Genomic DNA, 26,843 nt, shown 5'->3' on the forward strand with positions numbered 1-26,843 from the left:
AAATACCCTTTATAACCGCTTCGAGTTGCACTTTAGAACCCTTTAGAATTACCCTTTAGAAGACATATAATTACCCTTTATAACTATTGCATTTAGAATTACCCTTTAGAACCCATTAAATTACCCTTTAAAAGACATTATATAATTACCCTTTATAACCATTACATTTAGAATTACTCTTTGGAACTATAATAATAAATTGAACACGTCGAATAGAAAGCTTCTTCTTCATTTCGCATGGCCATGGCGGCTTCACTGCTAAAGTATTACGTTGCTCTTCTCTGCGCTTGTGTGATCTGACGAATTCAGAGCCAAGCTACTGCAAAAGTAGAGGTTCGTTTTCCGATTTTGTGTTCAAAATATAACATTCAATTGAATTTTTGTTGTTCTTCGATCATAAACTGACGTTTGTGGACACAGACACACAAAACTCAAAAGTGAAGTAATTGGTGAATCCCGCTTTTCGCTCTGCGTGCGTGAGGTAAAAACCATTCGAGCTTTGAAACGGGAGATGTGTATAACCTCATGTAATTAAATGTATTTTATTTGTATAACGTCATGAAATTAAATGTATTTTATTTGTATAACCGGCATGAAATTAAATGTAAATTTCGAAATACTATGTGGTGTTGCCAGGGCCGCTGAGAACTAGAATAGGCTCGGGCCTACTAACTTCTAAGCTGGGGGCTTTATTAAGTGTCGGCCTCACTTTATCCGGGCCCCCCTCAAAAAATTGTTTAAAAAAAATCAACCTCCATGGACGTTTCCGTGTTTTCGTCAGAAATACATGTCGTGTTTAAGCCTAAGGGAAATTTGGGATGTTATTCACTTATTCCTATATGCGGATTCGTTTCTTAACCTATTTCTTCCGGATAGAGTTTGCCCAACACCCCAGGGTACATTTATGTCATGACGTCATAACCGCGATTATCATTGTGTAAATTGTTCCCAACAGGAGTTTGTTTTGGAGGGTGTTATGCTGCCCATGGCACTGGCATGCCGGGGAATAGCCCTGAGTGGCTTGGAGTGATTCAAGGAGACACAAAATAAAGCTGGCAATGGTGTTTTATCATCACAGACAATCATTAACGTATATGAAACAAAAAATTGAAGGAATAATTACGTGCTCCTATTGGGTCACCCCTCCCTCTCGTCCGTGAGACGGCAGTACTTGACGATCTGTATGTATACTGCCTATTGGCTGTTTCGTGGGGTGTGCGTGACGTGTTTCGCTCAACCAATCATCTTGTTGACTCACCTGAAACGAGGTTCAGGTGAGCTTATGCGATGGCGCGTCGTCCGTCCGTCACTCCGTCCGTCCGTCACTCCGTCCGTCCGTCTGTCCGTCACTTCGTCCGTCCGTCACTTCGTCACTACGTCTGTCACTCCGTCCGTCTGTCCGTCACTCCGCCTGTCCGTCACTCCGCCTGTCCGTCACTCCGCCTGTCTGTCACTCCGTCCGTCTGTCACTCCGTCCGTCTGTCACTCCGTCCGTCTGTCACTCCGTCCGTCTGTCACTCCGTCCGTCTGTCACTCCGTCCGTCTGTCACTCCGTCCGTCTGTCACTCCGTCCGTCTGTCACTTCGTCCGTCTGTCACTTCGTCCGTCCATCACTTCGTCCGTCCGTCACTTCATCACTACGTCTGTCACTCCGTCCGTCTGTCCGTCACTCTGCCTGTCTGTCACTCCGTCCGTCCGTCACTTCGTCCAGCCGTCACTTCGTCCAGCCGTCACTCCGTCCGTCTGTCCGTCACTCTGTCCGTCCATCACTCCGTCCATCCATCCTCCCGTCACTCCGTCCGCCCGTCCGTATGTCCGTCACTCCGCCTGTCTGTCACTCCGTCCGTCTGTCACTCCGTCTGTCTGTCACTCCATCTGTCTGTCACTCCGTCTGTCTGTCACTCCGTCCGTCTGTCACTCCGCCCGTCCGTCACTCCGCCCGTCCGTCACTCCGTCCGTCACTCCGTCCGTCCGTCACTCTGTCCGTCTGTCCGTCACTCCGTCTGTCCATCTGTCTGTCACTCTGTCTGCCCGTCACTCCGTCCGTCCTTCACTCCGTCCGTCCGTCACTCCGTCCGTCCGTCAGTCCGTCAGTCGGTCACTCCGCCTGTCTGTCACTCCACCTGTCTGGCACTCCGCCTGTCTGTCACTCCGCCTGTCTGTCACTCCGTCCGTCCAGCCGTCACTCCGTCCTTCCGTCCATCACTCCGTCTGTCCGTCACTCCGTCTGTCCGTTACTCCGTCTGTCCATCTGTCCGTCACTTTGTCTGTCCGTCACTCTGTCCGTCACTCTGTCTGTCCGTCACTCTGTCTGTCCGTCACTCTGTCTGTCCGTCACTCTGTCTGTCCGTCACTCTCTCCGTCCGTCACTCTGTCCGTCCGTCACTTCGTCCGTCCGTCACTCCGTCCGTCTGTCTGTCACTATGCCTGTCTGTCAATCCGTCCGTCCGTCACTTCGTCCGTCCGTCACCCCATCCGTCTGTCCGTCACTCCGTCCGTCTGTCCGTCACTCCACCTGTCTGTCACTCCGTCCGCCCGTCACGTCCAGTCGTCACTTCGTCCTTCCGTCACTCTGTCCGTCTGTCCGTCACACCGTCCGTCCGTCACTCCGTCCGTCCGTCACTCCGTCCGTCTGTCCGTCACTCCATCACTCCGTCTGTCCGTCACTCCGTCTGTCCATCACTCCGTACGTCCATCACTCTGTCCGTCCGTCACTTCGTCCGTCCATCACTCCGTCCGTCACTCCGTCCGTCCGTCCATCCCTCCGTCCGTCCGTCCGTCTGTCCGTCACTCCGCCCGTCTGTCACTCCGTCCGTCTGTCACTCCGTCCGTCTGTCACTCCGTCCGTCTGTCACTCCGCCCGTCTGTCACTCCGCCCGTCTGTCACTCCGTCCGTCTGTCACTCCGCCCGTCTGTCACTCCGTCCGTCTGTCACTCCGTCCGTCTGTCACTCCGTCCAGCCGTCACTTCGTCCTTCCGTCACTCCGTCCGTCTGTCCGTCTGTCCGTCATTCCGTCCGCCCGTCTGTCCGTCACTCCGTCTGCTCGTCACTCCGTCTGTCCGTCACTCCGTCTGTCCGTCACTCCGTCTGCCCGTCACTCCGTCTACCCGTCACTCCGTCACTCCGTCCGTCTGTCCGTCACTCCGTCTGTCCGTCACTCCGTCTGTCCGTCACTCCGCCTGTCCGTCAATCCACCTGTCTGTCACTCCGTCCGTCCGTCACTTCGTCCATCCTTCACTCCGTCCTTCCGTCACTCCGTCTGTCCGTCACTCCGTCCGTCCGTCACTAAGTCCGTCCGTCACTCTGTCTGTCCATCTGTCCGTCACTCCGTCACTCTGTCTGTCCGTCACTCTGTCTGTCCGTCACTCTGTCTGTCCGTCACTCCGTCTGTCCGTCACTCCATAAACACTTGAAATTTCTCTGAAACCGCTGATGGGATTGCGACCAAATTTGGCACAAATGATATTTGTTATGTTGTGACTAAAGTTTGTTCACGGCATTAAAAAAGTCGGGGTCTAAGGGGGTTTACCGGGGTCAAAGTGTATCAAGCTTTGACCCCCCCAAAATAGATATTTGCTTTCTTATCTGAAACGACTCACACAATTTCAATGAAACTTCACCACAACCACAATCACCCATCAAGTACCAAAGTTTGTTCACGGCATTTAAAAAAATGCCCCCCTTTGGAGGTCCACGGCGGGGGGGGGGGGGGGGGTGGGGGGGGGGGAGGGGGTTGCCCCCCAAAATCAGTGTTTGCTTTCTTCTCAGAAACTACACACGCAGTTCCGATGAAACTTAACCACAACCTTCATCATCCATGATGTACCAATGTTTGTTCAAGGCATTGGGTTCATGTTCAAGGCATCAAGAACTTCATCAGTTCAAGGTTCATTCATGTTCAAGGCATCAAGAACTTCCTGGTCATTCGCCTAGTAGGCTGAGCTGAGTCGGTCTTCCTGTGTATTTGATTGATTCTGTTGGATTTAGCGTGTGCTGTCGTGTTGTGCTTTGTGTGAATGATTGTGATGGATCCCTGTTTCGTTTCCTGGCTTATGGCGGCGTGTCTGCCCGTGAGATTTGCAGTACTTTGGTTTTTACTCGCCACCAAGTTGAAAATTTCGAACTGTAAGTACCCGCCATGTTTTTTCGTTGAGCCTCACGCAGCCCCGGTGTGCGCCTCTCAACAAGACAGTTCTTTTCCCCGTCTCGCCCCATCGCTCGTCCCACCACTCGTCCCACCGCTCGTCCCACCGCTCGCCCCATCGCTCGTCCCGTCGCTCGTCCCATCGCTCGTCCCATCGCCCGGCCCATCGCACGTCCCATCGCCCGCCCCATCGCTCGCCCAATCGCTCGCCCCATTGCTCGTCCCACCGCTCGCCCCATCGCTCGTCCCACCGCTCGTCCCACCACTCGCCCCACCACTCGCCCCATCGCTCGCCCCACCTCTGCACGCACCGCTGCATGTACCGAGCTCGACTATCCGCTCTAACTCCTCTATCCCGAGGCCTATTCGCTACACTCGGCAAAAACTTTTGTCTTTAAACAACACCACTCGATTGACTCCTGGACTCGTGTCAGGCCTTAGAGAACTTGAAATCGGCGTTGGTCTCCCGAGAAAACGCACAAAGCGAGGCGGGAGGAGAAAGCAGAGAAAAATACCGATTGTGATTTCTCTTCACGACCAGCGACGGCCCGGCCCACATTTTAATAATTCCTGCGAAAAAGTGTCCCCTATCAACTTCAATAACCTCATCTATCCCTGTAGAACATACGTCATACACAGCACCAAAACAACACCGTTCTGACCTGTATCTCGCCTTATTCAACGCTCAGTCTGTAAGTAGTCCTGACAAGCGAACTGAAATTACCTCTTTTATTCAAGATAACGATATCGACGTGTTTTTTCTGACCGAAACTTGGCTCCGACCCAGTGGCGATGAAGCGAGATGTGCTGATCTCACCCCACTTGGATACACCCTGCAGTCATTTCCTCGCTCCTCTAGGGGTGGGGGCATGGCTGTTATTTACAGAGACAACTTCTCTCCCTTTGTCTCCTTCACCATGACTTTTTCGTTCGACCATTCATCCTATGAGCTAGCCCATGTCACCTTCACTCTGTCAGAAAACACTTCATTTCTTCTGCCTCTACCGACCTCCACCTAACCGGAAAAACAAGCTTACTGACTCTATGTTCGTGACCCAGCTTCCTAATCTGCTCGACCACTGCAATACTCTTCCTGGTTTCGTCTTGATTCTTGGAGATTTCAACGTCCACTACGACCAACCACAACTTCCTCTCACTTCAAAGATCATTAACCTTTCTATTTTTAGTCTGTCTCAGTCTGTCTCCCAACCTACACACGTTAAAGGACACATCCTGGATTGGTTAGTGCACAGATGCGATGATCAGTTGGTGCAGTCCACGTCAGTGACCTGTGCTATCACCTCGGACCACTTCTGTGTCACCAGCCACCTGAGTATTGCTGTTCCTCGTCTTCAGCCCACCTTCATCACTGCCCGCAACATTCGTGCCATCGACCATTCCGCCTTTAAAGAGGACCTTCACACCCGTCTCTCTGGCCGTTCCTATGTCACTGCAGAAGACCTCGACTGTTGCCTCCGCACAGCGTTGGACTGTCATGCTCCAGCGACACGGCGCGCCGTTCCCAGACGCAGGAGTACTCCGTGGTTCAGCGCAGTCAGCGACGAAGTCAGAGCTGCTAAAAAGGAACGACGACGTGCCGAGAGACAGTGGCTGAAGACTGGCCTCACAGTCCATAAACAGTTGTATAACATAGCTAAAAGACTCGTCATAAAAATCATTCTAAAAGCAAAAACGTCATATATTTCTGATCGGATTACTACGAGCTCCTCCTGCGAGCAACTGTTCAGCATTACCAACCGCCTGTTTGCCACCAAAAATAAATCCGTTCTTCCCACTGTATTTCCTCAAAACGAACTACCCCAACGCTTCCTGCATTTCTTTCACAATAAAATTCAGTCAATAAGAAACAATCTTGACAAGCAGTCACTCCTTTCCTTCGATGATGCTGAACACTGCTTTCACGGACGACCTCTTAGTTCGTTTACTCCTGTTACTGAGGAAATTGTCAAATGTACAATCCTCAAGTCAAACACAAAAACATATGATCTTGACCCCCTTCCCACCGATTTGTTTATTGAGTGTTTGGACACCCTCCTCCCATTTATTACTGCAGTTATCAATGATTCTCTGACTACGGGTTCATTTCCGCTTCTCTTTAAGCAAGCTCTTGTTAAACCACTTCTTAAAAAGCCCACCCTTGACCTTAACGACATGAAAAATTACCATCCTATCTCCAACCTGTCTTTCCTGTCAAAGATCACAGAAAGATTTGTGCTATCACAGATGAATGACCATCTAGTTTCAAATAATCTTTTCAATTCTCGCCAGTCAGCATATAGACCAGGCCATAGCACCGAGACCGCTCTCCTAAGAATAACCAATGATCTTCTGACCTCTCTTGACTGTGGTAAGGTTTCCGTTCTTGCTCTTTTGGACTTCTCTGCCGCCTTTGACACGATTGACCATAGTGTCTTAATTCGTCGTCTTGAAATCACATTTGGTATAACTGGTACTCCCCTTTCTTGGCTGATGTCCTATCTTACTGATAGAGTGCAAACAGTTGTTGTCAATGGCCAGAAATCAGCCCCTTCTCCACTTTCCTTTGGCGTTCCCCAGGGCTCAGTCCTGGGACCTATCCTCTTTCTTTTGTACACTCAGCCTCTATTTGATCTTGTTGCCAGACATTCAGTTGATCACAACGCCTTTGCGGATGACAATCAGCTGTACAAAGGAAGCACGATTCAACAAATCGTGCCCACTGTTGAAGTGTTAGAAGGCTGTATTGCCGACGTGAAGGCGTGGATGACCCAAAACAAACCAGCTGAACGATGCTAAAACAGAGTCTATGATTGTAAGATCGCACAGATGTCCTCTACAATGTTCACTTCCTATCACTATTCATGTTGGTGAAACCAATGTAAACTTTGTTTCGTCGGCCAAGAACCTTGGTGTGGTTTTCGACTGTAACATGACATTTTCCAAGCAAGTACTTCAAACTTGCAAATCAGCATACTTTCAGCTGCGAAAGATCGCATCCATTTGCCACTTTCTTACTCCTCAAGCTGCTCTAACTCTGGTCTGTGCCCTTGTCCTCTCAAAGCTAGACTATTGTAATTCTTTGTATGCTGGCTGCCCTCAGTTTCTCTTGGATAAGTTACAAAAGGTTCAAAACTCTGCCGCTCGTCTTGTCTGTAAGGCGAAGAAGTCTGACCATGTTACTCCGCTTCTTGAATCTTTACACTGGCTGCCTTTCTCTGCTCGTGTGCAATACAAAATTTGCACACTATGTTATAAATCATTGTGTGGAACGGGACCTCACTATCTCTCCGATTTGCTCACTCTCTATGAACCTCGGCTACGGCTTCGTTCAAGCGACGACTCTATGACCTTAGAGCCGCCGCGCACCAGCACTAAGTCGTTTGGCGAGAAATCTTTTTCCTTTTTCCTTTGCTGCACCTCTGCTCTGGAATGACTTGCCTTCCTCTGTTCGATATGTTGACTCTCTTCCTGCCTTTAAAACCTCCCTCAAAACCTATCTGTTTCACAAGTCTTTCAAAGTCTAAGTCCTGTTTTCCCTTTGGTTTGAGGTGGGACAGAGATCGAGAGTATGTCTGTGTACATGTGCGGGGGAGGGAGGGGAGGATGAAGGGGAGTACCCATCTGTGGGTTTTGAATGGGGAGGGAGAGGAATAGGGCAAGAGTGAAGGTGAGTCTGTGTGTGTGTATGTTTGTGTATGTGTGTGCGGTGTGTGTGCGTTCGCATGATAATGTAAAGCGCCATGAGGGTCGTTTACTCTGCTTGATGGGGCTATATAAGACTCCTTTATTATTATTATTATTATTATTATTATTGGAAAAATTGGGGTCTGAGGAGGTACACGAGGTGGGAGTGAGGGGGGTGGTGGTGTTGCTCCCCAAATAGGTATTTTTTAATTGTTTGTTTAAAGTCTTATGATTATGTTAGTATGATTCTACATGCTGCACTGTCTTCGAGCAACCATTGAAATTGGTTTAAAATACCTTTCGTCAGTGCAGTATACTGTTTATTCTACCAGGTGAGCACCAGGGGTATTGCCCCTATGCTTTTTTTTTTATGACGCTCAGTCATCTTGCGTCAGGGACACTTGTGAGCGAGTAGACTCGATATGTTTCGCATGCCGTTTATAATCTTATGAATCTGGTCCCCTATCTTTGGGGGACAGAACACAGACAGAGCAGGGTGAGCTAGGCCGGAGAGGAGTCGGGAGAAGACAGAAAGACCACTAATCTGCCTGCAGTGAGTGAGTGAAAGGCCTCAGAATCAGCTTCATCGCAGGAGATACCAATGATCCTGAAAGCTTTGGTTTCAACTGTGTGAGGCAGGAAGGAGCACTAGCCCAGAGGGGAGAGCAGTATTCCATTGAGCAGCGGATTTTTTTTCTTAAAAATTCTTATGAATCCCGAAAAAAGGAGGCTTGATATAAACCAGGCACCTTTTGGCATTTCAATCACTTATACCATTGCATACTACAAAATGATGTAGAGGGGATCATTTATGGCCAGGGTACCAGCCCAAAGGCCAACATTATCAACAAGGAAAATATTTTTAACAACACAACGCCTCCTCCAATTCTCATATCGTCAACGTCATCCTCCAATCAAATGTTCATAAAAATGTATTTGACTTTCTGATGTTAGAATGATGTTAGTCTTTACTCTTGGCCAGAACTGACCTGCAGTCGAGTCCACCAAAAGTTCCGTTGAAGATTCATAATGCCATTCATAATTGAAGGTACTGAGTTTGAATCCGAGTGTCAAGTTCTAAACTCGAGTCTGGCTCATTTAAGGTAATTAGCAAAACAGAATATACCCCTTCCCTGTCCCTTTTACAAGATCCTTTTAGTCATCTTTGATTATTTTTTTCCCTCGAATTCACTCCAACTTAGACACAATCATTCACCCTCCTGTTGTTTTTCACAATCTTCCTTTTCTCCATTTAGCACCCCAACCCATCTGTATACACACACTGCCGGTCAAAAGTTTTAGAACACCTCAATTTTACCAGTTTTTATTGAAATTTACACAGTTTAATGTCTCAATGTACTCTGAAATTAAGCATAGAACAAATAAACAATTGGAGATAAAAAAGAAATCATAGAATCATTTTGTTTAACAAAATTTAATTTAAATTTTTGACCTAGCAAAGTAGCCACCTTTTGCAGATATAACCGCCGAACACACTCGTGGCATTCTTTCTATAATGGAAATCAAATATTGTTCAGGAAGTTCTTCCCAACACTGTTGCAGAAGTTCCCACAAATGTGTTGCACTTGTAGGTTGCTTTGCTTTCACCCTTCTGTCAAGTTCATCCCAAACCAGCTCGATGGGGTTTAAGTCTGGAGACTGTGCTGGCCATTCCATGATTTGAAGCCTACCGTCTTGTTCTTTTCCTCGAAGGTAGTTTTGACATAGCCTGGAGGTGTGTTTAGGGTCATTATCTTGCTGTAGGATGAACCCCTGACCAACTAGGCGTATACCAGAGGGTATTAACGCCAGGGGGGTTGACTCAGCCTGTCATCCTTCCGAGGTCGGCAAATTGAGTACCAGTACACTGGTAATTCCCTGTTTATCGTAAAAAGGCGACAAATAGGGTTGGCGGCAGGAAGGGCATCCGGCCGTAAAACATTGCTGCTTCAAAAAGGGGACCAAAAAACAACAATGAACATATGTCACCCACAGGGTGAACCGTATCTTGCCATTTGACCTTGACCTTAATAATTTCGTATGGTGAATAGTATGTCTTCATGACCAACGCACATGAAATATTGAAAGATTTTGATGAGAACTGAGGAAATAATTTTTTCATGGAAATTCCGTTTTTTCGTCATGACGTCATCAAATGACGTCATAGCGTCAAACTGTTTACAGATCTGGGAAGCACTCATCAAGGGCATTCATATGAGGTATTACTCGATATGGTACCTACGATTTCAAAATTTGACCTTGGGGTCAATAATTTTCGACCTCCAGCGCTAACCATGAAGGTCAAGGCCGATCGCCACCAAAAACTAATCAGCTGAGCGCCGGACCATATACTAGATTCCCATGAAGTTTGGAGACGATCCGATCAAAGTTACTCAAAAAATAAGGGTTTCGTTGACCTCCATGATTGACCGCAAAGTGACCTTGACCTTTGACCTTGACCTTCAAAATTTTGTGTGCTGAAGGGTATCTCTATAGGACTCTGATATGCGAAGTTACAGGAGTTTCCAATAATAACTGTGGTCTACAGAGTGATCTAAACGTGAAAAAAAATGATTAACCACAAACAAAAAAACAAACAAACAAACAAACAAACAAACATACAAGCTGACTAATACATCTTGCAAAAACTTCGTTTTGGCAAGATAACAACCACAGTCCCCGAAAAGGCCAACCCCCGCTTTGTGGGGAAAAATGGCCTCTAAACGGTGGTTTATTGCATGGCACTGCAAAATGCTGTGGTAGCCCTTTTGGTTCAGGGTGCCAGTCACTCTGTGCAAGTCGCCGACTCTGGATCCAGCAAAAGATCCTCAGACCATCACGCTTCCTCCTCCATGTTTGACAGTTGGTGTCACACACTGAGGAACCATCCTTTCGCCTACTCGACGACATACAAAAACCCTGCATGATGAACCAAAGATTTCAAATTTTGATTCATAGGTCCATAAGACCTTTTTCCAGACTTCAGTAGTCCACTGGCGGTGCTTCATGGCCCAGGCAAGCCTCTTTTTCTTATTTTGCCATCTTAGCAATGGCTTTCTTACTGCCACTCGACCTGTCAAACCTGCAGCTCGAAGTCTTCTCTTCACAGTTGAAACTGAGACTTGCTTACTTCGACCAGTGTTAAGCTGTGCTTGAAGCTGTTGTCCTGTGAGCCGCCTATCATGCAAGCTGTTGACTCTCAGAAACTTGTCTTCTGATTCTGTTGCGGCTTTGGGTCTGCCAGATCTCTTCCTGTCAGAGTTTCCTCCAGTTTCCAATATACTACTTCCTGCAGTGCAATATTGTCCAAATAATGCTTCAGAGGGTGTAATAACAGTCTGTTCCAATACTGCTTTTATACAGACAGGGGGTTTGTAATCAGCAGAGGTTGGGACACCTGTAGGAATTGTTTGCATCAACTTTCAAGGCATAATTTACTTACATTGCTGCAGAAAAGCTGTAAGTTGTTAACCCATTACTTGTTCCCTGAAGAAGGCCTTTTTGTCCCCCGTCGCACCGCGGAGCGAAAGGGGGACTATGGTTTTCCCCTCCGTCCGTGTGTCCGTCCATCCGTGCGTGCGGGCGTGCGTGCGTGCGGACATGCGTGCGTGCATACGTGCGTAAGCGAAGGACGGCATTCAAATTTGGTGTGTGGGTGCAACCCACGTCAAAATCCAAAATGGCCGCCGCCATTTATGCCTGATGCCATGTATGTCTGAACCTTGTGAGCGGAATATCTTGAAAAATAAGCGAAGTACCAACTTCTAATCTGGTGTGTGGGTGTATCTAGGCATAAGGAAGAACGCTATTGAAAATTGGGTCGCCTCGTCAAAATCCAAGATGGCCGCCGCCATGTATGTCTGAACATTGTGAGCGGAATATCTTGAAAAATAAGCGAAGTACCAACTCTTAATCTGGTGTGTGGGTGTATCTCGGCATAAGCAAGAACGCTATTGAATATTGAGTCGCCAAGTCAACATCCAAGATGGCCACCACCATATATATGTCTGAACCTTGTGAGCAAAATATCTTGGAAAAATAAGCGAAGTACGTACCAACTTCTAATCTGGTGTGTGGGTGTATCTAGGCATAAGGAAGAACCCTATTGAAAATTGGGTCGCCACGTCAAAATCCAAGATGGCCGCCGCCATGTATGTCTGAACCTTGTGAGCGGAATATCTTGAAAAATAAGCGAAGTACCAACTTCTAATCTGGTGTGTGGGTGTATCTAGGCATAAGGAAGAACCCTATTGAAAATTGGGTCGCCACGTCAAAATCCAAGATGGCCGCCGCCATGTATGTCTGAACCTTGTGAGCGGAATATCTTGAAAAATAAGCGAAGTACCAACTTCTAATCTGGTGTGTGGGTGTTTCTTGGCATAAGGAAGAACGCTATTGAAAATTAGGTCGCCACGTCAAAATCCAAGATGGCCGCCTCCATGTATGCCTGAACCTTGTGAGCGAAATATCATATCATAGCATGTTTTCTGCGTCTTCCACTTTGTCAACTCACATCACTTCCCCGACGGGGGACCTCGGTGTAACGCTTGTTTTACAATATCTATCTATAATTCCAGTAATCTCTGTCTGTACGTCTGTACGTCTGTACGTTTGTTTGTCTGTGACCGCTGTTTCTCGACAACCACGGGTCCGATATACTTTTAACTTGCCAGGTATATTGCTGGGGACCCGAGGATGTGCCTTTTCAAGGTTTCATATTAATCGGACAATTACTTACCGAGCTATGGCGATTTAGCCGTTCGCCGTTCGCTTTGCCGTTGCGAATGGACCAAACCATTCATGTAAATAGAGGGGGGGGGGGGGGGTTCTGTGGTCGTTCGCTTTGGCTTTGCGAATGGACCAAACCATTCATGTAAATAGAGGGGGGGGGTTCTGTGGTCGTTCGCTTTGGCTTTGCGAATGGACCAAACCATTCATGTAAATAGAGGGGGGGGGGGGGGTTCTGTGGTCGTTGCGAATGGACCAAACCATTGTTTTTTTTTTGCAGTTTTTTTTTTTTTTGCAGTTTTTTTTTTTTTGCAAGGAACGGGCACCCACGTACGGGCACGTCCTAGCTTATATATAGTACGGGCATGCCCTAGTAACTGCAATTTACATTATTTTCCCGTTTTTGCAAACCTAAACTTTTTTTTTAACCTCGAGCTGTTTACTGCATACCTTTGTACCATTTCAGGTTATTCACTGGACATTAAACTGCGTACATTTCAATAAAAACTGGAAAAATTGAGGTGTTCTAAAACTTTTGACCGGTAGTGTACAGTCACGTGAAAAAGTAAGTACACCCCATGTAAGGTTTTGACTTTTTCAACATATTTCAACATACAGCTATTTGATCTTCATTTCAACAATATTAATAGACTAGCAGAAGTACCCGGCATTGCCGGGCGGGGGAGGGGAGGGGGAGGGGAGGGGAACGGGGAACGGGGGGAGAGCGAGCCCCTTCGTAAAGCGAGCGATTTTTGTTTTTTCATAGCGTTCATAGCGTCATCGCGTTCATAGCGTCATAGCGATTTTTTTTTTCATAGCGTCATAGCGTTCATATCGTTCAGAGCGTTTCATAGCGTCATAGCGATTTTTTTTTTCATAGCGTCATATCGTTCATAGCGTTCATAGCGTCATCGCGTTCATAGCGTTTCATAGCGTCATTGCGATTTTTTTTTCATAGCGTCATATCGTTCATAGCGTCATATCGTTCATAGCGTCATAGCGTCATAGCGTCATATCGTTCATAGCGTCATCGCGTTCATAGCGTTTCATAGCGTCATAGCGATTTTTTTTTTCATAGCGTCATAGCGTTCATAGCGTCATCACGTAATCGCTCTGAGCGAATCAGCGCCCACCTGCTCTGATTCCGTTGATTCTGTGCGCTGAAATGCGCTGAGGTAAATATGAATAAAAAATATGGATCGTCAAATATTTTGAGTTCGGCCATGTTCGTCGCAGGCTCAATGGGCATGTCTATGCCAAATATCAAGCATGTAAGCCTCTCCGTTTAGGAGTCTATCGGTAACATTACACACACACACACACACACACACACACACACACACACACACACACACACACACACACACACACACAAACTGTGTTTTATATATATAGATTGCAGGAGGGTGTGGTGGTCGATTGTGAGGGATCTGAGTGATGTTTAGTATTGCAGGAGGAGGTGGTGGTCGATTCCAAGGGATCTGGGTGATATTTAGTATTGCAGGAGGAGGTGGTGGTCGATTCCAAGGGATCTGAGTGATATATAGTATTGTAGGAGGAGGTGGTGGTCGATTCCAAGGGATCTGAGTGATATATAGTATTGTAGGAGGAGGTGGTGGTCGATTCCAAGGGATCTGGGTGATATTTAGTATTGTAGGAGGAGGTGGTGGTCGATTCCAAGGGATCTGAGTGATATATAGTATTGTAGGAGGAGGTGGTGGTCGATTCCAAGGGATCTGGGTGATATTTAGTATTGCAGGAGGAGGTGGTGGTCGATTCCAAGGGATCTGAGTGATATATAGTATTGTAGGAGGAGGTGGTGGTCGATTCCAAGGGATCTGAGTGATATATAGTATTGTAGGAGGGGGTGGTGGTCGATTCCAAGGGATCTGGGTGATATTTAGTATTGCAGGAGGAGGTGGTGGTCGATTCCAAGGGATCTGAGTGATATATAGTATTGTAGGAGGAGGTGGTGGTCGATTCCAAGGGATCTGAGTGATATATAGTATTGTAGGAGGAGGTGGTGGTCGATTCCAAGGGATCTGGGTGATATTTCGTATTGTAGGAGGGGGTGGTGGTCGATTCTAAGGGATCTGGGTGATATTTAGTATTGTAGGAGGGGGTGGTGGTCGATTGTGAGGGATCTGAGTGATATTTAGTATTGCAGGAGGAGGTGGTGGTGGTCGATTGTGAGGGATCTGAGTGATATATATATAGTCGCGCGGCAAGGAACATCATGTGATCGCTCTGAGCGATCGATTGCAACTCTGCATCCTGTCGTGGGCGTGGCCAACGTGGCCTCATGCGCCCAGGTGATTGGCTAACTCGAGCTCGAGAGAGCCATAATGCGCTATGTTATGGCAAAAAATATGAATCTAAAGATGAAAGGGAAAAAAACCTATGTGGTGTGAATGGCAATGTTCGTCGCTTAAATGTGAAAAAAGGCAATTGCTTATCGCTCTGAAATACGTGCGAACGCGTAACTGAGTTAATGGCGGCATGGAACATCACGTGATCGCTTTGAGCGAATCAGCGCGCTGCTCTGCGACCGGTCAGATTCCATGCATAATATGCCTCGCTGAAATGCGCTGAGGTAAAAATATGGTTAAAAAATATTATGAAATAAATTTTTCGGTCGGCCATGTTCTTCCCAGGTTCAATGGCCATGTTTGTGCCAAATATCAAGTACGTGAGCCTCTCCGTTTAGGAGTCTATCGGTAACATTACACACACACACACACACACACACACACACACACACACACACACACACACACACACACACACACACACACACACACACACACACACACACACACACACACATACACATACACACACACACACAAACTGTGTTTTATATATATAGATAAGGTGATATAATATAACAAATATCATCAAACATTTACATTTTGTAGTCCATTGTATACTTTAAATAAACATAAATGCAAATTTCGCATGTGGATAAAGTAAGTATACCCTTGGCTCTAATAGGTGGTATTGCCCCCTTTGGCAGAAACAACCTCAAGTAGGCATTTCTTGTAACTGTCTACCAGTCTCTGACATCGACTGGGAGAAATTTTTGCCCACTCCTCCATGCATAATTCTTTCAGCTGTGCGATGTTTGAGGGGTTTCTTGCATGCACACTGCACAGCTCGTTTCAAATGCATGCACAGCACAGCCTGAAAAGTCTCGCGAGATCTCGAGACGACGTCACGAATTTTCGAAGCTCCACACGGTCTCCACGTTTTCAAAGTTAAGTCTGTTCACAATTGTATTTTGTCGTAACTGTATTTTATCTTTCGGCGTGTGAACTTATAGTGTGTCCCTTGGATGTTTCTCGGTGTTAATCTTTCATAAATTAATCGTTTGTTTGCCGCTCGGCGTGTGAGGCCTTGCAGCCTCAGGCTTCCCCCGTCGAAGTTTGTTTCTTCCTTCGCTGGTTTTGCTAGGTTTTTTGATTTTCCCTTCTCCCCCAAACTTCACCGAACATCAACTATTTGTCTAACGTTGTAAGCCCCACACACCCCTCCCCCCCCCCCCAAAAACAAACAAAAAAACTTTTATTTCCCTTTCTCCTCGTGTGCTTTTGTCCCATCGTGTGCTTTTGCCTCTGCCCACATGCGCTGTCTCGCCCAGCCCCCATTTTCCCCTTGCCTTCCACCTTTTGCCCTGTTCAAGTGACTCGTGCTCGTCCCTCTAGGCTCCCTCTCCCCATTGGTATTTTTGTGAATATAAGATTGTTCTTCACGGTTCTGTTTAAATATGTTTAAACTTTCCCCTGGAATGTTTTATTCAGTCATATATTACAACACGCTGTTTTTCTTCCTATTTAAAAGGCTCCTTTCAATTTCCTCTTCAACTCATTCCATTTCAAAAAAATATTCAATCTCTTATGATTCCAAATCACTCCATGCTCTAAATTCTCATTCATTCCACCTCTCCTCCATCGTTCTTAAACGGATCGCTAACTTGAAAATCACAACAAACCCAATTTGTTAAAAATGTTCATCTTTCATGAATCATCCACTTTCTAAACTCCCCCCTTGCCCCTCCCCTCCAAATCTCCCCACTTGCCCCTCCCCTCCTAAACTCCCCCCTTGCCCCTCCCCTCCAAATCTCCGTCCTTGCCCCTCCCCTCCAAATCTTCCCCCTTGCCCCTCCCCTCCAAATCTCCCCCCTTGCCCCTCCACTCCTAAACTCCCCCCTTGCCCCTCCCCTCCTAAACTCCCCCCTTGCCCTTCCCCTCCTAAACTCCCCCCTTGCCCCTCCCATTCAAAACTCTCCCCCAACCCCTCCCCTTCAAATCTCCCCCCCCAACCATCCCTCCCAAATTCTCCCTCCTCCCACCTCCTTCTCAAAGCTGCCTCCTCTCCACTTCGTCTCCCTTCTATCAAATACCTCCACCTCCCCCAACCTTCTACTTTCCTCTGCCCCCCTCCCCCTCAAACAACCCTCACTGTGCCTCATCCCATAACAATCAAACCTTTCGTCCTCCTCATCCTTCCCTTTCTTGTAACTCTTCTGTAATCTCTGACACACTATCAACTGCTCTTCCTACCTCCCCCTCTCACCCTTCATCTGACCCTCCCCCTCCCCTCCCCTGTCCTGCACCCGATGCTCCCCCTCTCTCCTCATTAACGGTATGGACCTCAAACATCCGGGGCCTTCGCTCAAACCTGATTGATCTCTCCATTCAGGTTGCTTCTGACAATCCAGACTTGATCTGCTTAACAGAAACTTTCCTCCTTCAAGATGTCTCTGATTCCTTAATATCTCTTCCTGGTTACTCCCTCCTCCGGTACGATAGACCTGAGCCTCGTCCTGGTCGTGGGGTGGCTATCTTTATCAAAAACTCTCTTCCTCACTCTCCCTGCACTGCCCTCTCTCCACCCCACCCCCAGGAGTACCTCTGGCTACGGCTTCCTCTCCGCTCCCACCTTTTGTTCATACTAGGGCATTGCCCGTACTATATCTATATCTAAAATTATATCCCCCCCCTCTATTTACATGAAATGGTTTGGTCCAAAGCGAACGGCTTCCGGAGTTTGGTAAAGAAATCGCCATCGCGTGCACAAACGCGCAGGAAAGCGAATGAATCGCAAATTCGTTTTTATTAGTTTTAAAACATAGTTTAACGCCAACATAGTTTGCAAACGTGAAATAAATGAATACGCTCTCAAATGTGCCATCCGAGGCAGAGTGTGTCCGCCACGTTCGGCACACGCGATAGTTCGCTGCTCTCTGATTGGTTGAATCGTTTTTTGGACATAGCTCGGTAAGTAATTGTCCGATTAATATGAAACCTTGAAAAGGCACATCCTCGGGTCCCCAGCAATATACCTGGCAAGTTAAAAGTATATCGGACCCGTGGTTGTCGAGAAACAGCGGTCACAGACAAACGTACAAACGTACAAACAGAGATTACTGGAATTATAGATAGATGTGTTCTGTACCGTCTTCCAAACAGTGATGACTCCATTTACATTTCGCTGTCGGACAACATGGACCAACTTCTATCAACTCATCCAAACTCTCTCTTCCTCATATGTGGCGACTTCAACTGTCATCATGCCAGCTGGCTGGGTGTGGGTTCATCTCTCACCAGCCATGGCACCTCAGCAAAGGACTTCTGCGACTCATTGGGACTGACACAATCTGTCAATTTCCCGACCCGGATCTCAGTCAATGGAGTATCTTCTCTTCTGGACTTGGTTATGGCTAACTTCCCTGCAAATGTCTGCTGCCCTTCTTCTGCTCCAATCGGTTCTTCTGATCATGTGCTTGTTAAAGTGGACATCTCTCTGGCCATTCTCAGAGAGCCTCCTCAGCGCCGACGAGTCTGGCATTTCACTCAGGCCGACTGGCATGGTCTGCAAGCAGCCATCAATCATCTGGACTGGTCTCCCATCTCTACTGCCTCTGACATCAATTCTTCCTGGGAATTCTTCCAAAGCAAACTGCTCTCTCTCATGCACAGATTTATCCCATCTCGTATTCAGTTGTCTTACCCTTCCTCCCGTCCATGGTACACTGAATCTTGTGGTGAGGCAGTTGCCCTGAAACAACTTGCCTTTGCCTCTTGGAAGGCAAATCCAACTGAAGGCAATCTCAGTTCCTTCCACCAAGCTCGAAACATGTGTGTGTCTACCCTCAGGAGTGCCAGGAAGCACTATCTCTCCACACTCAAGATTCAACTCTCAAACCTGTCTCCTTCCTCCAAATCCTGGTGGCGTCTGGTCAAATCCGTTTCTGGTGTTTGATCCCCCTCCATCCCTTCCCTTACCTCAAATGGCGACACAGTTGACACCGCACCTGACAAAGCCGAATGCCTCAACTCTGTGTTTGCCTCAAAATCTTGTGTCCCAAACCCATCTCTTTCTGTTCCCACCTTTCCCAGTCGAACCCAACTGTTCCTGGACTCTGTGTCCTTCTCTCCTGACAAGGTGGAGAAGTTTTTTTTAATCAAACCTCGACTCTGATTCTGCAACTGGACCAGACAGCATCAGCCCACGGGTCCTAAAATCCTGCTCTGCCGCTCTATCTCACCCTCTCTCTGTTCTTTTCACCCTCTCTTTTCCTCAAGGTCATCTGCCAGCATCTTGGAAATCAGCAAACATTACTGCTTTACACAAAAAGGTGCAAAAACAGATCCTTGCAACTACAGACCAATCAGCCTGCTTCCAATTATCAGCAAAGTCATGGAATCCATCATTGCTTCGGATATTAAATCCTTCCTCTTCTCCAATGGCTTGATCTCTGATCATCAATTTGGATTCAGACCAGGTCATTCTACTCTGGACATGTTGCTTCTGCTGTCTCAACAATGGATGGAGGTCCTCAATGCCAAACAGGAAATCAGAGCTGTCTCACTTGACATATCACGTGCCTTCGATACGGTCTGGCACCCAGCTCTGCTCACCAAACTCTCCTCCTATGGTATCCATGGAAATCTCCACTCATGGCTTGCGGACTTCCTCTCTGGTCGTAGGAAACGTGTGGCCCTGAATGGATTTCTCTCATCTCCCCTTCCTGTTCTGGCTGGAGTTCCCCAAGGTAGTGTTCTCGGCCCTGTGCTATTTCTGGTCTTCATCAATGATCTCTCCGACTCTCTGCAAAATGCTCTCTATCTCTTTGCTGATGACTCCACTATCTGCCGCTCCATTCCTCATCCCTCAGATCGGCAGTCTGCAGCCTCCTCACTCTGCAGACCTGGACAAAATCACAGACTGGTCAAACAAGTGGAACATGTCTTTCAATCCTGACAAATCTCACACTCTTACAATGTCTCTCCGAAAGGACCGATTGGAAAACCCTCCCATCTACTTTCTCAACAATCCTCTCCAAGAAGTTCTGTCGCTCAAGCTTTTGGGTCTCACTATCTGCCATGATCTTTCTTGGGAAAACCACATTTCCAAGCTGGCTTCTAAAGCCAGTCGCCGACTGGGCATCCTCCATCGTGCGAAGTCCTTCCTTGGCACACCTGAGCTCCTCACCACATACAAGGCTTTCATCCGCAGCTCAATGGAATACTGTTCCCCCCTCTGGGCTGGTGCTCCTGTCTCACACCTAGCTCGGCTTCATGCTGTTGAGGCTAAAGCTTTCAGAATCATTGAAATCTCCTGCGATGAAGTTAACTCCGAGGGCCTTTCACTCACTCACCACAGGCAGGTTGGTGGTCTTTCTGTCTTCTACCGACTCCTCTCCGGCCTTGCTCCCCCAGCTCTCTCTGTGCTCTGTCCCCACAATATTCCTTCAGGTCGCACAAGATCTGCCTGCAACCCTCTTATGGTTAAACTGCCAAAATCTAGGCTCTCTGCTCACCTTCACTCTTTCATTCCCCTTTTCTCCCGCCTCTGGAACAAACTCCCCCACTCCCTTCAATCCCAGTCCTCCCTTCATTTCTTTAAAACAGCTGTTCACCACCATCTCTTATCTTCCCCCATCCAAAACCTTGATCTTTTCTACCCCCGCTAATTCACCCCAGAGTCCTTGCAGTGTTCATATGTTTTATACCTCTCCCATCTCCCCCCAAGTCCTCCTGATGTCCCTGCTCTCAAATGTTGTGTTTGTGTCCTTCCCCCTCTCTCCCCATCCTGTCTGCCGCTCCCCTTGTTTTTTGTGTTTTGTGTGTCGGTTTGACTTTTTGTGTGATTAATGTTCGCTCTTTCACGAGCCTCGATCTTGTATACGAAAAAATAAAAAAATAAAAAAATAAATAGCTGTATGTTGAAATATGTTGAAAAAGTCAAAACTTTACATGGGGTGTACTTACTTTTTCACCTGACTGTATAAGCTGTCATTTCTCAGGCAGAGTGATTCATCAGTGTGTGTGACCTCCCTCAGATGTACATTAAACTGAGCATCCCTTCTGCCGGCATTCATTCGTGGACATTAAAGATCCCACGATGTCCTTCGCAAAGAGTCGGCGAGTGATCACCGCTTCACCTGCATCCTGAACAAATTCCAAATTCCTACCCCAACGACTGCTGTGAGAGGGATGGCAAACCATCCAGAATGATCCATGGCCAATAAACTGTTTGGGCATAACAAGCATTCTGTAACAGTATGGTGCTTCAGTCAGTCAATGAGAGAAGGGAAAGAAGAAAGGGAATGAACAACAACCCCTCGAGGGCGGTGTTCAAGCCAAATATTTTAAGCTTCAGTTTTGCACATGTAGTGTTCAGTTTATTTTTATGGCGTAGCCCATAGGGCAATGCCATACAGTCTGGAACAGCGTTTATTTATCCGTGTGCATGTCCCCACAAATGTCCACCAATCACAGTTGAGGATCTGGACACATTCACTTTCTTGGATTTACTTGGAGGTAGAGGCTGGAAGGGCTGCTTATTTGCCCTTCGTTACTGTGCTGATGCATGTGTTCGTCTGGTAGGGTTGGTACTTCAATGGATAATTTGCCCAGTGTACTTCCAGTTCTGACATGAACTGGTTGACCGTTTTTGTTTTTTTTGTATACGGAGTCGAGGCTCATGAAAGAGCTAACATTTATCAAAGAAACAAATCAAACAAACAAGCAAACAAAGTATATAAAAAGGGGAGCGGTCGACAAGATGGGGAGAGAAGGGGAGGAAGCACACAAACGCAACATTTGAGAGCAGGGACATCGGGAGATGTGTGGGAAGGAGAGGGCCTGGGGGTAGGGGGCAGGATAGGTATAAAACGCAAGGACACCAAGGACTTCCAGGAAAGAAGACAAAAGTCACCTCAAAAAAGTGGATTTGGGGTGAAATTAGCGGGGGTAGAAAAGATCAAGGTTTTGGATTGGGGAAGATAAGAGATGGTGATTAACAGCCGTTTTAAAGACCTGGAGGGAGGAGTGGGATTGAAGAGAGTGAGGGAGTTTGTTCCAGAGGCGGGAGAAAAGAGGAATGAAGGAGGGAAGGTGAGCAGAGAGTCTTGATTTTGGCAGTTTAACCATAAGAGGGTTGCAGGCAGATCTTGTGCGACCTGTAGGAATATTTGGGGGACAGAGCCCAGAGAGAGCTGGGGAAGCAAGGCCGGAGATGAGTCGGCAGAAGACGGAAAGACCACCAACCTGCCTGCGGTGAGTGAGTGAAAGGCCCTCGGAGATAGCGTCATCGCGGGAGATTCCAATGATTCTGAACGCTTTGGTTTCAACAGCGTGAAGACGAGCTCGGTGTGAGGCAGGAGCACCAGCCCAGAGGGGAGAGCAGTATTCCATTGAGCTGCGGATGAAAGCCTTGTATGTGGTGAGGAGCTCAGGTGTGCCAAGGAAGAACTTCGCACGACGGAGGATGCCCAGTCCGCGACTGGCTTTGGAGGCCAGCTTGGAAATGTGGTTTTCCCAGGAAAGATCATGGCAGATAGTGAGACCCAAAAGCTTGAGTGACAAAACTTCTTGGACAGGATTATTCAGAAAGTAGATGGGAGGGTTGTCCAGTCGGTCTATTCGGAGAGACATCGTAAGAGTGTGAGTTTTGGCATTGCCTGCTCTTTCAGGAAGTAAGCTCCGGTTGTTGTTGCTTCTGACTGAGAATGCATTCAGCCTTAGTCTGGTTCTACAGTGATATTTCTTAATTTTCAGTCTGTGACCTCTGGTTCTCGACCCCTCATCCATTTTGAAGAATTTCATGACCTTTAGATTATCAAACTTCTTGACAATTTTGAAGACCTGGATGAGTTCTGCCCTTTGTCTTCTATGAACTAGTGTTGGTAATTTCAGGGCTATCAGTCTGTCTGGGTGCTCCAGGTGTCATAAATCAGGTGTTAGTCTGGTAGCTCTTTGTTGTACTTTCTCCATCAGGTCCTCGTCCTTCTTGTATGTAGGGTACCATACAAAGTTGCATTATTCAAGTGTAGGCCTCACAATGGTCTTGTAGAATTGACGAATTCCTTTCTTAATGTTCACTCTCTTGGCAGCATCAGCAGCATTAGTACTGAAGGTTGGGCAACTATCAAATATAATGCCCAGGTCTTTTCCCTCTTTCCCCTCCTTGACTTCCTTCTGCTATGAATCATCTGATTTTTTTTTTCTGATAGTGGACTACTTTACATTTCTCTTCATTGAACAATAATTGCCATCTTTCTAGAGTCTAGACCATTCAATGACAGCATCTCGGTCTCTTTGAAGGGCTTCAGCATCATCTTGACAGTCAATAACTCTGTATAGCTTAGTGTCATTGGCAAAGAGCTTCAGATTTGGGTCGACATCCTCTGGGGGAGATCGTTGATGAAGAGGATGAACAATACTGGTCCCAGTACACGTCCTTGTGGAATGCTGCTCAGAACATCCACACTGTATGTTAACTATCCTCTCACTTCAACTTTTTGTGATCATCCAGTCAAGTACTCCTCTATCCAATTTTGTAGACATTCCTCAATTCCATACGGCTCAAGCTTATGAATAAGGTGCTGGTCTAAGTACATGCAGTCAATATTGTGTCTCCTGTCAAGATCTCTTGTCCATTCCTCAAGAACCTCCAGTAGTTTGGTGCACTAGATCTTCCACTACGAAATCCATGCTGCTCTGTACTTAGTAAATCGTTTTTGTCCATATGCAAATCTGTTTCTGGTGTTTGTTCACCTTCCACCTCCTCCCTTACCTCAAACGGCTACACAGCTGACACTGCACATGAAAAAGCCGAATGCCTCAACTCTGTTTGCTTTAAAATATTGTGTCCCTAACCCATCGCTCTCTGTAACCACCTTACCCAGGCAAACCCAGCTGCTTCTCGACTCTGTGTCGTTCTCTCTTGACAAGGTGGAGATGTTTCTGTCAAACCTTGACTCTGATTCTGCAACTTTACCAGACGGCATCAGCGCACGGGTCCTAAAATCCTGCTCTGCCACTCTTTCACACCCTCTCTATATTACCCTCTCTCTGTTCGCTTCACTCTCTCTTTTGCTCAAGGTCATCTGCCATCTGCTTGGAAATCAGCCAACATTACCGTTTTTTTTCCTTTTCTTTTTTTTGTATACAGAATCAAGGCTCGTGTATGAACTAACACATTTAACATGAAAACATGCACAGGCACAAAAAACATACAATGAAGGGAGCGGGAGACAAGAGGGGGAGAGAGCAGGGAAGCACACAAACACAACAACATTAGAGAACAGGGACGTCGGTAGATCTGTGGAAGGGGGAGGGCTGGGGGAGGAGGGAGGGGTACACAGTATAAAGCAAATGAACACTCCTAGGAATTTCAGGAAAGAATTTGGGGATTGAAAGAGGCAGATTTGGGGTGTTTTAACGGGGATATAAAAGATCAAGGTTTTTGGATTGGGGGAAGATAAGAGATGGTGGTGAACAGCTGTTTTAAAGCCAAACTTCCCGTTTTTAAGCCCAAAAGGCCCAAAGCCTTTTTGCTTTACACAAAAAGGTGCAAAAACAGATCATTGTAACTACAGACCAATCAGCATGCTCCCAATAATCAGCAAGGTCATGGAATCCATCATCGCATCTGATATTAAATGCTTCCTCTTCTTCAATGGCTTGATCTCTGATAATTATCAGTTTGGATTCAGACCAGGTCACTCTACTCTGGACATGCTGCTTCTACTGTCTCAACAATGGATGGAGGTCCTCAACGTCAACCAGGAAATCAGAGTTGTCTCCCTTGATATATCTCGTTCCTTTGATACGGTCTGGCACCCGTTCTGCTCACCAAAGTCTCCTCTTATGGTATCCATTGAAACCTCCATGCATGGCTTGTGGACTTCCTCTCCTGTTGCAGTCAATGTGTGGCCCTGAATGGAATTCTCTCATCTTCAGTTCCTGTTCAGGCTGGAGTTCCCGAAGGCAGTGTTCTGGTCCCTGTGCTTTTTCTGGTCTTCATTAATGATCTCTCCGACTCTCTGGAAAATCCTCTCGATCTCTTTGCTGATGACTCCACTCTCTGCCGCTCCATGTCTCAGCCCTCAGATGGGCAGGCAGCAGCCTCTTCACTCTCTGCAGACCTGGACAAAATCACAAACTGGTCAAACAAGTGGAACATGTCTTTCAATCCTGACAAATCTCACACTCTCACTATGTCTCTCTGAAAAGACCGTCTGAAAAACCCTCCCATCTACTTTCTCAACAATCCTCTCAGAGGTTCTGTCACTCAAGCTTTTGGGGTCTCACTACCTGCCATGATCTATCCTGGGAAAACCACATTTCCAAGCTGGCCTCCAAAGCCAGTCGCTGACTGGGCATCCTCCATCGTGCGAAGTCCTTTTTGGGCACTTCTGAGCTCCTCACCACACACAAAGCTTTCATCCACAGCTTGATGGAATACTGCTCCCCCCTCTGGGCTGGTGCTCCTGCCTCACACCTAGCTCGGCTTCACGCGGTTGAAACCAAAGCTTTCAGAATTATTGGAATCTCCCGCAATGAAGCTGATTCTGAGGGCCTTTCACTCACTCACCACAGGCAGGTTGATGGTCTTTCTGTCTTCTACCGACTCCTCTCCGGCCTAGCTCACCCTGCTCTGTCTGTGCTCTGTCCCCCAATATTCCTTCAGGACGCACACGATCTGCCAGCAACCCTCTTCTGGTGAAACTGCCAAAATCAAGACCCTGCTCACCTTCACTCTTTCATCCTCTTTTTCCCACTAGAACAAACTGCCACACTCTCTTCAATCCCACTCCTCCCTCCAGGTCTTTAAAACAGCTTTTCACCACCATCTCTTATCTTCCCCCATCCAAAACCTTGATCTTTCCTACCCCCGTTAAAACACCCTAAATCCACCTCTTTTAATCTCCAACTACTTCCTGAAATTCCTGGTAGTGTTCATTTGCTTTATACCGCGTATCGCTCGTCCCCTCCTCTCCCCCCAGCTCTCCCCCTTCCTCAGATCTACCGATGTCCCTGTTCTCTACTGTTGTTGTGCTTGTATGCTTTTCCTCTCTCTCCCCTCTTGTCTACTGCTCCCTTTATTGTATGTTTTATGTGTCTGTGCATGTTTTCGTGTTTAATGTGTTAGCTCTTACACGAGCCTCGACTCTGTATACAAAAATAAAAAAAAATAAAAAATTGTTCTATCAAGGCTTTTCCAATGATCTTTTCCATGAAGTTGCACACCACGGAGGTCAGACTTACTGGTCTGTAGTTGGCTGGATTCGTTTTCTTGCCCTTCTTGAAAATTGGCACTACAATAGCTTTTTTTCATGACTTTGGTATACTTTCCTCCCTCAATAGTTCAGTGAAGATCATCCAAAGAGGTTAAAAAAATGTATTGATGGGTTTCCCGTGCAACACGTGAGTGTATCCCATCTGGTCCGGGAGACTTGTTGATGTCCATTTGTACAAGAAGGCAGTCTATGTCTTGTGAAGTAAATGCTACATTGAACCACGTTGCATCTTGAACCACGTTGCACCTCGAACCACGTTGCACCTCGAACCACGTTGCACCTCGAACCACGTTGCACCTCGAACCACGTTGCACCTCGAAACACGTTGCACCTCGAACAACAATTACACCTCAACCCACGTTGCACCTCGAACAACAATTGCACCTCGAACAACAATTGCGCCTAGAACCACATTGCACCTCGACCCACGTTGCACCTGAATTGCACCTCGAACAATAATTGCACCTCGAACAATAATTGCACCTCGACCCATGTTGCACCTCGACTCACGTTGCACCTCAACCTACGATACATACCGATCCACGTTGCACCTTGACCCACGTTACCCCTCGACCTACATTGCACCTCATAACAACAATTGCAACGATGAAACAAAGCTGTTCCACCAACCACGTGCAATGAGGCAATGTTCTCGTGACATCTACTATAAGTGTGTGTGTGTGTGTGTGTGT

At 47.0% G+C, this 26,843-nt stretch overlaps 1 protein-coding gene across 1 annotated transcript in view; it reads left to right on the top strand.

Annotated features, from left to right (window-relative positions):
- Positions 1 to 222: 222 nt before the first annotated feature.
- LOC137434223 (gap junction gamma-1 protein) overlaps positions 223 to 26,843 on the top strand; it is a 135,876-nt gene continuing 109,255 nt past the window's right edge. Inside the window, exon 1 of the mRNA XM_068127013.2 lies at positions 223 to 333. The gene's annotated coding sequence lies outside the window, so the exon portion shown is untranslated. The remainder of the gene's footprint in view (positions 334 to 26,843) is intronic.

This window comes from Myxine glutinosa, chromosome 10 (assembly GCF_964187855.1).
Source record: "Myxine glutinosa chromosome 10, kmMyxGlut1.1, whole genome shotgun sequence".
Taxonomy (NCBI): Eukaryota; Metazoa; Chordata; class Myxini; order Myxiniformes; family Myxinidae; genus Myxine; species Myxine glutinosa.